Here is a 14,552-nt window from a genome sequence, read left to right as displayed (position 1 = left end):
AGCCGCTGAGAGCAGAGGGGCGGAGAGGGGCTGCAGCGAGGGTGGGAGCGCGGGAGGGAGTGGGGTGTTGGGACTGGGTTACGTTGTGGGGGGAGGAGGGGAAAAGGTGGGAATGAGTGGTTTCAGTTCTAAAGCCTTAGCGAAAGAGCGAAGGGAGTTTGCTTAACTGTGCCTCGTACTTTGAGTGCCTGGTACGCGGAGGAAAGTTTGGCTCGTCTCCTGCAGCTCGGCGCTTCTAGGCAGTGCCGTGCATGTGCAGGGAACCCCTCTGCGGTGATGTCTTCTGAGCATCAAAGGCAGGACTTGGGGATGTGATCCTGCAGATAAGTCTGCCGGTACATAATTGCGTTGTGGTGCCGTGTTACTGATATAATCAGGAACAGTTATGTATTTAAAAACTATGTACTGGCTACAAGAACTTAGCGTATCAGGCTCAGGGATCATCAGTCTGGAGGATGGATGTAGTGCACTGGTGTTTTCAGTTTAACTAAAGCTTTTGAACGGTTTTGTGGTAAAGTAAATTCAGTACTTGGTTTTATTTTCTGCATTTCACACATGGAGAAACTGGAGCACAGGCAACTGTTGCTGTTCACTAAAATTTTCTCACTGATGAGACAAGCTTCTTCACTCATTGCTCTAGCTGTTATTTTGAGGAGCTGGAACAGTGATCGGAGAGCTTGAGGGGAGACTTGCACAGGTACATGAGAGCCATCATTTGACGGAAATGCGGGGCTAGTGATGTTGGGAAAGTGTTTGCAGGTCTTGAGGGGAAGCAGAAGTGGGGCTACTAGCGGGAGTATTTGAGAAGGTTTGTTTTCTGAATCATAACACAAATTCTTCTAAAGTATAGCTCTGATAAGATTAGAAACTTTATAGACTTAAGATTTTTCACAGCACTGTGGTAGTAATAGTCAAAAAAGACAGTACATATATTTGATTTCTTACTAGTACCTGCTTATTTCAAAGAGTTAACACTGAAGATGGTTGTGGATTTAAATACCATTCTTTCTACCCTTTCACTTAACAGCTAAGGAAGTTCCCAAGGGACAGTTGCTTCAGTTTAGAAGAGCTCAGTTTTCAACAAAGAGGATTAGAGAAAAGGAAGGTGAAAGTTTGATGTTGTTGAGTGGGCTAACATTAAAAAAAGTGCAAAGAAACAAACTTCAGGATCTGTTCATGTTCTTTAAATATTTACACTTTTTATCAGTAAGATTGGTAGTTACCTGAGATACTCTTTCTCTGAAGTTGCTTTTTTTTCCTCTGCAACTCAGTGATGCTTCTGTAAGTCTTCGGTTGCTAATTACAAATACCCAGATTAAATTTGGAATACTAAAAAGCATGACTTTGGAGTTTTGTATTATTTTCTATCACTGTTCAGCTTGGATAGTATTTCATGAACCTTTCTTTAAGAGTGTGGAGTAGATTACCTTTCATCCGAGGTACTGTTACAGTAAATGAGTTTTCTTGATAAAGACTTTCTTCAAGAATGAGTGATCCTGTTTTTTTGTTTATGTAGTTATTTCCTTGTTACTTCTGTAACAGTTGCATTTAATTTTCACAAATACTTTTCGGTTAGAAGTAAAGAATTTGTTACTTCAACTTGGGAAGGCTTGGGTTTTTCTTTTTTCTCTGCTTTGAGTTGCCACATTTTTTCTCTTGAAAATTTTGTAAAACAATGGGAGAGAGATTCCCTAACTTTTTTTCTGTATAGTTTTTAACACATATAGGGGTTTTGAGAAGTATTGTACCTCTCTGCCTTTTTTTTTTTTCCCCTGTTGGAAATGGTTTGGCATACCTACAAGTAACAACCCTTACAGCTATGATTGTGCTGTCCTTAAATATTTTTTTTAGCATATGTGCAGTGCTGCTGTTGAGAGCAACAACTGGGTAATGTTTATTTGTCAGGCAATGAGTTGTGGGATGAAATTGTCACGCATTATAATTCAGATTATCCTTTTAAGCTGGTATCATGATAATTCTAATGTATGCAGTTATAAATAATAGCACAGTTTTAGGATCTGATGTTGCTGAGACATCTGCAGCACTAATCTTGTGTCCCCCTCAGTCTTCAGTCCTGTAGATGACTTCTAAACTCTTGCAGCTAATTTTGTTCACCAATGAGAAGGGAAGGGGTAATACCAGCACAGAAATGAGAAGTGAAGAGTTGGAAAGGAGCCACTTTCCCCTGCTCTGCTTTTGAGTTAAATATCACCCCCCTCAACCTTCTCTCTTGTTCCTGGAAAGAGCTAGAGCTGGGCTGCTGCTTTGGTGAGGAGGAGACTTGTAGAGAGACAGCAGCTCTTTAACCCTGAGGAGTTAGGAAAGGAGGAGTCCACATCACATCTCACTTTTATTTCTTCAGACTCCCCAGCAACATCTGCTGAGATGGGGAAACCAGGTTATTAACTTAATAGGGGAAAGGGTGGGACTCTATCTCCCATTGCCTGAAATTTTACCGAGTTGCTTGTCCAGAAGGCTTAATAGTATCCTGATTCTTGGGGAGTATGTTTTTAGAATTTTCTGCACAAGCATTTAATTAAAATTGCTTGTTGCTAGGTTGAACTAGAATTGTTGGAACAGTTTTGAATTCTGTCAAACGCTATTCTAGGGCATAACACTTCCAAAGGATGTGAGTTAGAGCTTTTAAATTGTATGTTTGAAACTTTTTTTCTCCTGCATAAAAAACCATCTTCAGATTGGTTGAAAATCTGCATAGATCTAAATTATGTTCTAACATGAAAAGGTCCTGTACATTTAATAACTCAACAAAACCATGCCATGTGCACAGTGTCTTGATAGGTGTCTTTGCACTAGTCACTGACAATTTGTAATCCTTGCTGAGATAAGACTGCAAAAATAATAAAGTGGAATCTGTTCGTGCCTAAGGAGGTTTCAACTGGAATGTCTTTGGTGCGGTTCTCATACTGAAGTACCTCCATGAGAAACAAATAATGGATTCTGGTTTTAGTTATGCATTCATAATACATGTACAACTTTATTAGTTTTCAGTTTTTTACAACTTTGTTCATAGGTACTTGTGAACTGGAAATTATAAATGTGTGAAGTAGCCACAGGTCTATTCTTCTTACCTCAACTTCTGGCCTGTATTGCTTTAGCTATCTGCGTTGACACTTTGGCTTAAAAAACGTATTGTGAAATGCTTAAAGCTGAAATAAGAACGTACATGATTTAATGTAGTGTTTCTCTCAGATGCTGTTTTTTCTGCAGGAGAGAGGTGAGTGAGGAATTTGGCCAGAAATGTGTTGGATGTTTTTTTGTAAAGTAGCAAGGTCTTTGGCATCTGGCATCCATACAGGCTGATTCCACTCCAGCAAGGCAGCAGCTGCCAGAAAAGGATAGGGTATTACTGGGTTGAATCATGACCTTAGCTTTCCATTATACATGAGATTCCTGTGTTCACAGAAATCTGTTCTGCCATGCTCTTTTTCAGGATATGCTACTGACTTCAGAGGAAAGGTGTTTCTAAATTGTGCTGTACTTTTTCAAAAGATTATTTCCATGGTAAAGCAGTTTGGTAGTTACAGGATGTGCCAGTACTGTTTGCTGTATGCCTTGCTGTATCTCTTTGACTGCTCTCAGTTTGACAGTGCTCTGTCTTTTACAGTGAGGTCAGTGGCTCAGCTGTAGTTGTGTGACGGGAGAGTCCATTCATAAATGTATTCCCTGGCCTGGAGATGTTAGATTGCATTTCCTAGCATAAAATCGGAGTTCATTACATCTGAGAAAAGGGAAAACTCTATTGGAGTAGCATCCGCTAATGATAATGGTAACGATGTTGTCTTATTTGCAGCAAGCTCTGTACTTGCTTAGTAAAGAAAGCATGAGCTTTTTCTTTGCTATCTCAGAAGTCTTAATGTTTTAGGTGCTGAGTATTTGCCGAGAGTTGGGCTTCTGTTCTGTATTTGAAATGTGAGTATATAGCAGTGTCTGTCTGCCACTTGCTCACCAAATTGGCTGGAAATGTTAAAAGTAACTGTATATCAACTGTCTAATATTTGAAATAGATATAAAGCATTGGAACAAGAGTAATGCAAAAGCCAAGATTCCTCTAGGGCCCTGTATTAAGTGAAAATCCCCACTGAATTTTTTCTGCATTGGTGAAATTGTTGCCTCAAGTTTTGAAGATAACTATCCTGCTGTAGTTATGCAAATCTATGCTATGTAGCAATGACTATGTAGATGAACAGTCAGAAAGTGTCTGTCGGTTAATTTGAGGCAGTAGAAGCGTGTAGTTACTGTTCTGGGTATCGGTAGAGAACGGTGCAGCTCACAGGTGCATGCTGTGGCTGGAGGTACAGGGTGGAAAGGACTCTGTCACCTGGGTGTACTAGTAGTCAAAAAAGGGCACACATTCTGAGTAAATGGGTTTGAGTAATCATCAAGAAGCCATACATCTCAAGCAATGCACTGGATCTTTTAAACCACTTCTACCACTTTTAAACCACTAAGTCAGTACTTCACTTCAGCTAATGGAATGCTGTATTGAGTGTAGGTGGCAAGGTGTTGGCAGCAGGGGTGGCCTCTGTGAGGAGAGGCCAGGGGTTGCAGCTGTGCTGAACACAGCCAGTTCCAGCCAGCCACGAAACAGACCTGCTGCTGGCCAAGACTGAGCCTGTCAGCTGAGCTGGTGGTGCTTCAGGGATGATGTATTTAAGAAAGGGCAAAACACTGCTCAGCAGCTGTGAGAGAAGTGAGGAGAGAGAGGGGAAAAAAACCCAACAAAGTGAGAAACAGCTCTGTGAACACCAAGGTCAGAAAAGGAGAAGGGGAGGGGGCACTCCTGGTGTGGAGCAGATATTCACCCTGCAGCCCGTGGAAGGGACCATGCTGGAGCAGATGGACATGCCCTGAAGGAAGCTGCTGCATGGAGAGCTCATGCTGGAGCAGGCTCCTGATGGGGACTGCAGCCTGTGGAGAGGAGCCCATGCAGGAGCAGATTTTCTGTCAGGAACTGTGGTTTGTGGAAGGGACCCATACTGGAGCAGTTTGTGAAGGACTGTACCCCATGGGAAGGACCCACACCGAAGCAGGGGAAAAATGAGAAGAGGAAGGAGTGGCAGAGAGGAGCTGTTATGGACTGATCCTCATGATGCAGCTGTCTGCACTGTTGTGGGGGTAGTGGGTAGAGGAGGTGAGAGTTAAGGAGTGAAATTGAGCCTGGAAAGAAGGAAACGTGTTGTAGTTTTTTGTCTCTTGCCATCCTATTCTGTTTTTAATTCGCAATAAATTAATTTTCCTCCAGTTGAGTCTGTCTTGCCTGTGAGGGTAATTGATAAATGATCTCCCTGTCTTTATCACAGAATCACAGATTATTAGGAGTTGGAAGGGACCTCTGAAGATCACCCGGTCCAACCCCCCTGCCAGAGCAGGGTCACCTAGACTGGGTCACACAGGAACGCGTCCAGGTTGGCCTTGAATGTCTCCAGAGAAGGAGACTCCACAACCTCTCTGGGCAGCCTGTTCCAGTGCTCTGTCACCTTCACAGTAAAAAAGTTTTTCCTCATGTTCAGATTGAACCTCCTATGTTCCAGCTTGCTCCCATTGCCCCTTGTCCTGTCATTGGCTATCACTGAGAAGAGCCTGGCTCCTTCCTCCTGACGCTCGCCCTTTACAAATTTATAAACATAAAAGAGACTCCTCTCTCCTCCAAGCTAAACCCAGCTCCCTCAGACGCTCCTCAGAAGGGAGATGCTCCACTCCCTCAGTCATCTTTGTGGCTCTGGACTGGACTCTTTCAAGCAATTCCCTGTCCTTCTTGAACTGAGGGGCCCAGAACTGGACACAATATTCCAAATGCAGTCTCACCAGGGCAGAGTAGAGGGGGAGGAGAACCTCTCTCCACCTACTAACCACCCCCCTTCCGATACACCCCAGGATGCCATTGGCCTTCTTGGCCGCAAGGGCACATTGCTGGCTCATGGTCATCCTGCTGTCCACCAACACCCTCAGGTCCTTTTATGCATGGCAGCTTTCCAGCCACTTGTCCCCAAGCCTGTAGTGCTGCATGGGGTTATTGCGACTGAAGTGCAGGACCCGGCACTTGGCCTTGTTGAAGCTCATACAATTGGCCTCAGCCCATTGATTCAGCCTATCCAGGTCCCTCTGCAGAGCCTTCCTATCCTCAGGCAGATCAACACTCCCCCCAACTCAGTGTCATCTGCAAACTTGCTGAGGGAGCACTCAATTCCCTCATCCAGATCATTGATAAAGATGTTAAACAGGACTGGCCCCAAAACTGAGCCCTGGGGAACACCGCTTGTGACTGGTCTCCAACTGGATTTAGCTCCATTCACCACAACTCTGTGCTCGGCCATCCAGCCAGTTTTTAACTCAGCAAAGCGTATGCTTTACCTCAGCCCATGAGCTTTTTAATCCTACTGTCTCCCCCTGTCCTGTTGGGGAGGGAGGAAGCAAGAGAGTGGCTGGGTGGGTGTCTGGCAGCCAGAAAATCAGTGGCACCCAGAAAATCAGCGATAATGGACTTCATGCATGCCAATGCTCAGGGACTGCTTCATTTGTCCGGTACGTTCCCTGTGGAACAAGTTGTTTGGCTCTTTGATCATAAACTGAAGCAGGTTGAAATACAGAAGTGTAGCACTCCTCATTTGAGGTGATGTTGGGTGGAAGAACAAGAGCTTCTCTTAGGAATAGCTGAGATTCTGAGACGCTCCCGTTCTCTGTCTTGCATGTCAGAGTAAAAGATGCATGGAGAAATGCATGCATTTCAGTGCTTTTCTGCTATGATGATCCTTTTGTATGAAATGGATTAATTGTGTTTGCCTGCCAAGCCTTTCCTCATTTACATCTGTTGCAATCGCTGCTTTTGTGATGCTCACATGCAAGGAGACAATAAATTATGAAACCTAAATATCTAGGCTATTTCCTGGTGTGTTACGTAGTCTTTATCTGTAATTCAGAGACTTGGAGTGCTGGGACTTCTATTCTTTTACATTGAGTATTGAGCAGTTATCAAGTAACAAACGGTAAGAAAAGAGTGTGGAGCCAGCACATCTGTCTGCATTCTTGACACAACTGGAATGTTTTGGCTGGCAGTGTTGTTATTCTAATGGGGCCCCACAAATGCACCTTGGTCTGTTTCTTTTTAACTCACATGTTTCCTCTCTAAAATCGTCTGGTTCAAGGCAGTTTGTGGCATGTTACCAGTTCTTGCCTGGAAATGTATATTACCATCCTCCTAAAATAACTGTTCCTATTCAACTGAAAGCTGAGCTACTGTTTTTCTACTGGTGGTTGTACCAGCTCTTCTGACATTCTTCAGTAGGAAGGGTAGACAGGGTCACAGAAGGCTGCTAGAAGTACTGCTTGCCTCCTGATCCTGCTAAGCCCATTTTGTATGAGAGCTGATGCCAGTGCTGACAAAGTATAGTTTGGGAACTGGAGTGGAGAGAAAGGTGAGACAGTGACAGTTGAGATCCAGGCTGGTCTGACTTTGTGGCTGACCAGTTGAAATGTACAGGAGTCCTAAGGTTTTTTCTGTGCTACTAAGTGTCTGAAACAAGGAAGTTTTTCCCCAAAACTCTTGTGCAGTACGTACAATAAATAAGACCTTTGTGACATAGAGGGGGCTTACTGGGGAAGCTTTGAAATATCTGCCTGCTTTGAATGTACATATTGCACAAAGAGTTCAAACAGGTTTGAGATACAGGAGATACAGCACTTGTCATGAGGCTGTAGCTGTCCTTTCTCTCCCCACCTCTAATACAATCTGTTTTACCTGTGTATCCTGTGTGTACTTGGGGCTCATCCTTTCTGCAGTCATTTGTCATTATCAGTATGTTGACTGAAAGCAAAAGAATATCCTACCCCTTACCTGACGTCAGTGTGCTCATAAATTTCTCTAAGGTAGGTGCAACTCTTACTGAAGGAAGTGTGTGTCAGCTTAATGTATAAACAGCTAAGAAGGAGGTTCAGGTAGGTTGACAGCAAAACTTCCTGGCAGCAGTGTTGTTGGACCAGAGCTGAGTCAGTGTGGCTAATGTGGTGCTGCTGCCCTGGTAGCTTGGGAGAGCCCCAGATGGGCAAGATGGCAAAGGGACATCTCTGTTGTTTCCATCCTGCTGATTCTGCAAGGTTGCTAGAGACTTGCTATGGGGCAGAGTGGTGGAAAATACCACTGAGGGACAGCATTGTAATGATAAGTTACCTTTTGTGAAAAGACTGGTCAGTAAGCCAGGCGACTGAAGGACCCTTGTATAAAGCAGAGGCTTCTGTCTGTGGTCTGCCCTGTCATCAGCAGGTATGTTGGGGTGGTAACAGAGAGGAGTACAGTGGGAGTGCCTGGACTTCTCCACAGATATGGACTTCTCCACAGATATGGACAAGAGGGTGGGCAGCTTCATCTACATAAGAAGTATGGTATCTTTAGTGTTAAAAATCTCAAAATGGAGCAGATAACAAAAAAGGTCCAGTAAAAATTGGTTTGCTTTTAGGAGCAAAGGCTTGAGCCTTTGTTTCTAATTTTATGGTTTGTTACAGTAATTATATGTGTGCAGTGTTGCTTCTGGCGCAGTGCTCTGTCAAGGTACGCATGAGTGCCCCTGTGCTGGGAGGAGAGGAGAGGAGAGAGGCTGCCTGCCATGCCGGACTGGGACATGAGGAAAGCAGGATGTGTTGGCTCTTTTTTTTTTTTTCCCTTCAATCATGCTGCAGAGTTCTGAGCTGACTCTTTCCGGCAGAGTGCAAGAGGTAACAGAGGTCTCTTTATGGTGTGGAGTTTCATGGATGAAAAGTGTCTGCTGCTTCCATAGCGCTCTCCATACTTCTTGGAGCCACTGCTCTGCAGGAAGGAGGGATGTGGCAGCAGCAGTGAGTGATTTAATGTGCTTGCTTTATTTGGCTTGAAATCCTGAAAAGTAGAGAGGGTGTTTGTCTGAGGATTGGGTTTCTTTTGTTTGGTTTTTATTTTTGCCCTTTTTTTTTTTTAAAAATAGCCCATTACTTACTTTCTCAGTGCAGTTGGTGGTTTTTTTAATAGGAAGAGGTAATAGGATTATAAAAGTGTTATATGAAAGAGATATTAAAAACTATAAGCTTAGTGCCCTACTAGAAAAGTAATCTGTTGATAAGAAGGAAAAGCCTGTGAAAGGAGCAGGTTTAGACTCTTATAAAACTTGAGTACTTGAACTGTCTTGCACGGAAAAGCGGATGCTGTACAGTGATATTTCTACCTTGTCAATTGTAGAGAATTTAATTATTTCCTGGAGGGTTTAGTGAAGATTGCTACACTGCTTCATGACAGTCCCAGAGCTAGCCTATTGCTGCTTTTGACTTTTGTCTAGATAAGTTACTGAGTAATAGTCCTTATAGTACAGAGCTGATAAATGCAGTCCCAAGGAATTCTTTCATGCTTCATTTCCTGCTTGAACTTAGGAGGATTTTTAAACTTAGATTGAAGTGAAGCCTTTTTGCTGCCGAACCTGTTCCACTGTGTGAATTTGTGCGTGAGCTTGAGGAGGTTGCAGGGGCTTCTGGAAAATCCTGCATGATAGGAAATGTGTCTGTACTGGATAGTGTGTGAAACAGGTAGAGTCAGAAAGTTAGTTTGTATAAATTAAAGGTCTATTTTTCAAACATCACATGTAGGTATCTCTCTGGAGCTATTCTGCAGATGTTCCATACAAGATGAATTACTTTAAATACAAACACATGAAAAACAATTAGGCAGAAAGTATGCTCTCACTGATTATTTATACTGTTAAACATAACTTTTTATAAGCAATCATGTGACTGAAGGCTTTAGCATAGTTATTGTAATGGCAGTTTTTATCCAAAAACATATCGGGGAAAAAATTGGTGTTTGGAAAACAATGAGTTTTTATCAACTCCAAATACATAACAAATTTTGTTTGTAAGTTCACTCTCCTTCACCAGTATCTAGATCAGGGCAACCAGTACTCCAGCCTCCTGATATTGTCTTTGTCTATCAAGGAATTTTGCCCACGTGAAAAAGAATTATCTTTAGTCTGGAATTTCTGGCTATCTCTGAGCTTCGTAATTCTAGTGGCTTCCATTGGGCTACTAGGCAAATGCCCACTGCATATGGGTGGATGGACCCTGCAGCCCTTGCGTGGTAAACCAGCTTGCACGTATGTTGCTAATTTGCTCTGTGGTTGCACAGCCTGTCAGACTCCAATGCATTTTTCTATTGGGGAGAACCCTGAATGAAAATGGATGGCTCTGATCTTTCTAGTTTGCTAGGAAGAAGTCTTCTCCATTCTGACGCCTTGCCTACTATTTTGGGCTACCTGGATGAAGAGTTAAGTTAGGGCTTCATGTTCACGCCAACAGGCTCAAGGATTAGAACTGATCCACTGTGTTTGTGAGATGAGTTGTACAGCACTGTATTTCTGATTGGTTCCTACAGGTAGCCTGTTCTGAACAGTGCTAGGAACCTTGGAGCTGGCAAGTAGGGTTTGGCATATGTTTCAGTAAATGTGGCAGGCTACAGAACTTGAGTTGGTGGACAAGCTGCTGAGTACAGGGACAGTTATCAGTATAGATATGATGTGGAATGTAGATCATGCAGTATTTATGTGCCTCAATATGATCATGTGTATATTCAGAAGTATATTTGTAGTGTCTGTCTAGTTATGAGTATGTCAGCATATAGATGGAGAACTTTCTCTTTTTTAATTTATTTTAGAATTCTGCCTTATATTATATTTGGATAACTATGGTTTTTTCTGTTCAATATTTTTTCATGGATTTTGAAATGGGTACTGTGGTGTTTTTAACCTTGTGGCCTGAAGTGCTGTGCCCTTGTAGTCAGCTGTAGCTTTCTAAACTAGGTTTAGTTATGCTTCACTGAGAATTTATTTCACAAGAGTTTCAGTTCCTATGGGAGTTTCTTGCTACCTTTGATGAAGGTCACATCTAGCTAGAGACAGGTTTGGGAGCTATGGCAGGAGTTTAGTTGCACCAGAGACCTTTTCCCACTCGTATTTAAGGGACAAGTCTCTGTGAATTACAGAGTATAGAAGAAGAAAGAACCACGTTTCTAGCATCTTGGGGGTTATTGTTTATAGAAAGACTTGTTTATTATTGAATTTTTGATTGAATTTGTCTTTGCATATATTTTAATGTTTGGGTAGTCTCTTTTACTCACCTAACCAGTATATCAGCCATGATTTGGGGATATCAAAGATGACAAGAAGGGCTTCTATAGGTACATAGATAACACAAGGAAGACAAAGGAAAATGTGGCTCTCTTGCTCAATGGAATAGGGGACTTGGTTATGCAGAACCTGGAAGAGGCTGAGTTACTGAATATGCCTTCTTTGCCTCCGTCTTTACTAGCAATACTGGGATTCAGGAATCCTAGGTCCTAGATACCTGGAAGAAAGGCTGGAACCAGGAACATGTACCCTTGGTGGAAGGGGATTACTTATGTGGTTAGGAAATACTAAAGCAAACTGGACATGGGCCATGCATGATAGGATGCACCCATGAGTGCTGAGGGAACTGGTTGATGTCGTTGCGAGGCCACTCAATAATCTTTGATTGATCATGGTGAGTGGGAGAAGCACCCGAAGACTGGAGGAAAGCAAATACCGCTACTGTCTTCAGGAAGGACAAGGAGTCCAACCTGAGGAACTATAGGCTTGTCAGCCTCACCTTGACACCTTGGAAGGTTAACCATTAACCTTTAAGCAGTTTTTTAACCTTTTAAGCAGTTAACCATTTCCAGGCATATGAAGAACAAGAAAATCACCAGGAGTAGCCAGCATGGATTCACCAAGGGGAAGTCATGCTTGACCTACTTCGTAACCTTGTATTAATAAACTACTGGTCTGGTAGATGAGGGGAAAGCAGTGGATCTTCTCTGCCTGGACTTCAGGAAGGCCTTTGACACTGTCTCTATGATCCTCATAGGGAAGCTGCTGATGTACAGGCTTGATAAAGCAGGCAGTGAGGTGGGTTCAAAACTGGCTGAACAGCTGGGCCTAGAGGGTGGTTATGAAGTCTAGTTGAAGGCCAGTAACTAGTGGTGTACCCCAGTGGTCAATACTGGTACCAGTCTTGTTTAACGTGTTTATTAATGATCTGCATGATGGGGCAGACTGTGCCCTCAGCTGGTTTGCAGACTGCACCAAATTGTGAAGAGTGGCAGATACACCAGAGGGTCATGCTGCTGTCCAGAGGGAGGAACAACTCCATGTACATGCTGGGGACCACCCAGCTTGGCAGAAAAGGACCTAGGGTTGGTGGCGCCAAGCTGGATTAGAGCCAGCAGTACAGCTTTGTGGCAAAGAAGGCACATGGTGTCTTGGGGTGCATTAGGAAAACTATTGCCAGCGGGTCAAAGGAGGTGATCCTTCCCTTCTACTCAGTACTGGTGAGGCCACACCTGGGGTCCTGTGTCCATTTCTGGTCTCACCAGTACAAGAAAGACATGGACATACTGAGGAAAGTGAAGAGTAATGAAGATGGTGAAGAGACTGGAGCATCTCTCCTACGAGAAAAGGCTGAGGGAGCTGGGACTGTTCAGCCTGGAGAATAGAAGGCTCAGGAAGGAACTTCCCAATGTATATGACTACACAAAGGGAGGGTGCAAAGAGGATGGAGCCAGACTATTCTCAGTGGTGCCCATTAACAGCACCAGAAGCAATAGATATAACTGAAACATAGGAGGTTCCATCTGAACATCAGGAAACGTGTATTTTACTCGCACAGGTTAACCAGAGAGGCTGTGGAGTCTTCATCTTCAGAGATACCCAGAAACTGTCTGGAGGTGGTCCTAGGCAACTGGCTCTAGGTGGTGCTCACAACCTCTAGAAATCCCTTCCAACCTCAACCATCCTGTGATTGTGATTTGTGTATTATCAACCTGCAGTTAATTGGTGAGGTTTTAATTTTATCTAATTTGAAGTTACAAAGTGCAGAGCATCTGCTTTTCATGTGAATTGCAGAATGACTGTTTGGCTTTAAGGATGGAGTAGATTCTGCATGACTACTCTAGTCAGTATTTTATTAAGGCTATTCCATTAATAATGACTTTATGGATGTGTTACAACTGTGTACTTTTATACTGCTTCTCCAAGTGTGACTTCTTAACAGCACGCCCTGGGCCTAACTTTTTTCTTTTTTCTTTATCAAGGCCTGATCTCTGATGTTCTTGACTCTGGGTTAGCTGCTTGATGTAGCAACCCAGGTACTCCTAAGCTTGCTGGTGAAAGATCACGTGTGAAATAGTAAGGCACCATCCTCCAGAGGGGCAATGATCAAGCTTTCCTTTCGTTTCTCTGACAGGCTAGGGGTTTTTTAATTATCATTGAAGTTTAACCTCTTGCTTGTCCTTTCATTTCCAGTTACTGTCCTCTTAAGTTCATGAGTTCACTGTCTTTGGTGGGAGTCATGAAAGCACCAGCTTTTCACTGTGTTCCTCAGTTGCTTTCATTCATAAGGGTACTGTTTTTTATTGTTTGCTAGTAGAATCAGACCCACCTTTCTGTGCACATGCCATTCTTGTGTCTCTGGGGAAAAAAACCCAAAACTAATACCTTTTAACCTATGAAGTAATAACGTAAGGTAAATTGTTGAGTAAAGAGATACATGTATGTTTTTCCATTTAAAATATTTCCATGCTTTCCGTATTTTGAAATACATGCTATATTCTCTGTAGGAAACATCAAAATACCAAGCTGCAAGTTTATGAAACATGAATTGTGTCCTTCTGCGTGTGTTGTGATGAGTTGAAAATGACTAATTGTTGGGATCATGCATGTGTATTTATGCTGCTCTGTTGAAGTGCTCAAGTGGATTTCAAGCAAGAGCCACATTCTGTCACTGCCACAGAACTCGGTGAAGATGTAGCTTTAGTTATGTGAAGTAATTCGCACTGACAGTAGTACAGTCTGAATATTTGTCAGAGGCAAGTACAGTGAACTTGTACTAACACCTGCTTATAAAGGAATCTCACAAAGTTGACGAAGTTGGTGTGGGTGAGATTTCACCTAACTGAATAGGAAAGGAGGGTAGAAATAAGATTGGTGCAGTAAGTACAGAGTTTATGTTAATAATTTAACATCCTTGTACCTTAGCAATTTTACACCTGTGCGACCTTCCTTATATTGGAGAGAGAAAAAAAAAAAGTATTTTGAAAGCTTGTTCTTCTAACTAATACTGCTGATTACTTCCTGGTGATTCATTGTCTTTTTCCATGGACAGTTAATTTTTAATATTTTATTTGTGGGGAAAAAAAAAAAATCTTGGTGAGACAGTCCATTTGCACCGATCTGTGCATCAGAGGTAAGCAACTGTCTTAACTTTTTTTTAAGAATACAATCCACTTCTGATAAAGTGGGAGGCTATGAAGTTATTAAATTGTTATTTTAGAAACACCTGCACATTAAGTTCAGTATCTTAACTTTATGTTACCATACCAGGTTAATCTGGTACATGTTTGAGTTGGGTGGTGGAGAGGAAAATTGCCTCCTCGTGCTCATACTTTGTGCAGTGATATCCTTGGTTTATTCTGGAGAGATTATTGCCCTTTGGGGAAGTGCTTCACC

This window comes from Mesitornis unicolor, unplaced genomic scaffold, assembly GCF_000695765.1.
Source record: "Mesitornis unicolor isolate BGI_N332 unplaced genomic scaffold, ASM69576v1 scaffold13158, whole genome shotgun sequence".
In the NCBI taxonomy this organism is placed as follows: domain Eukaryota; kingdom Metazoa; phylum Chordata; class Aves; order Mesitornithiformes; family Mesitornithidae; genus Mesitornis; species Mesitornis unicolor.
Note: the sequence above shows the minus strand (reverse complement) of the source record.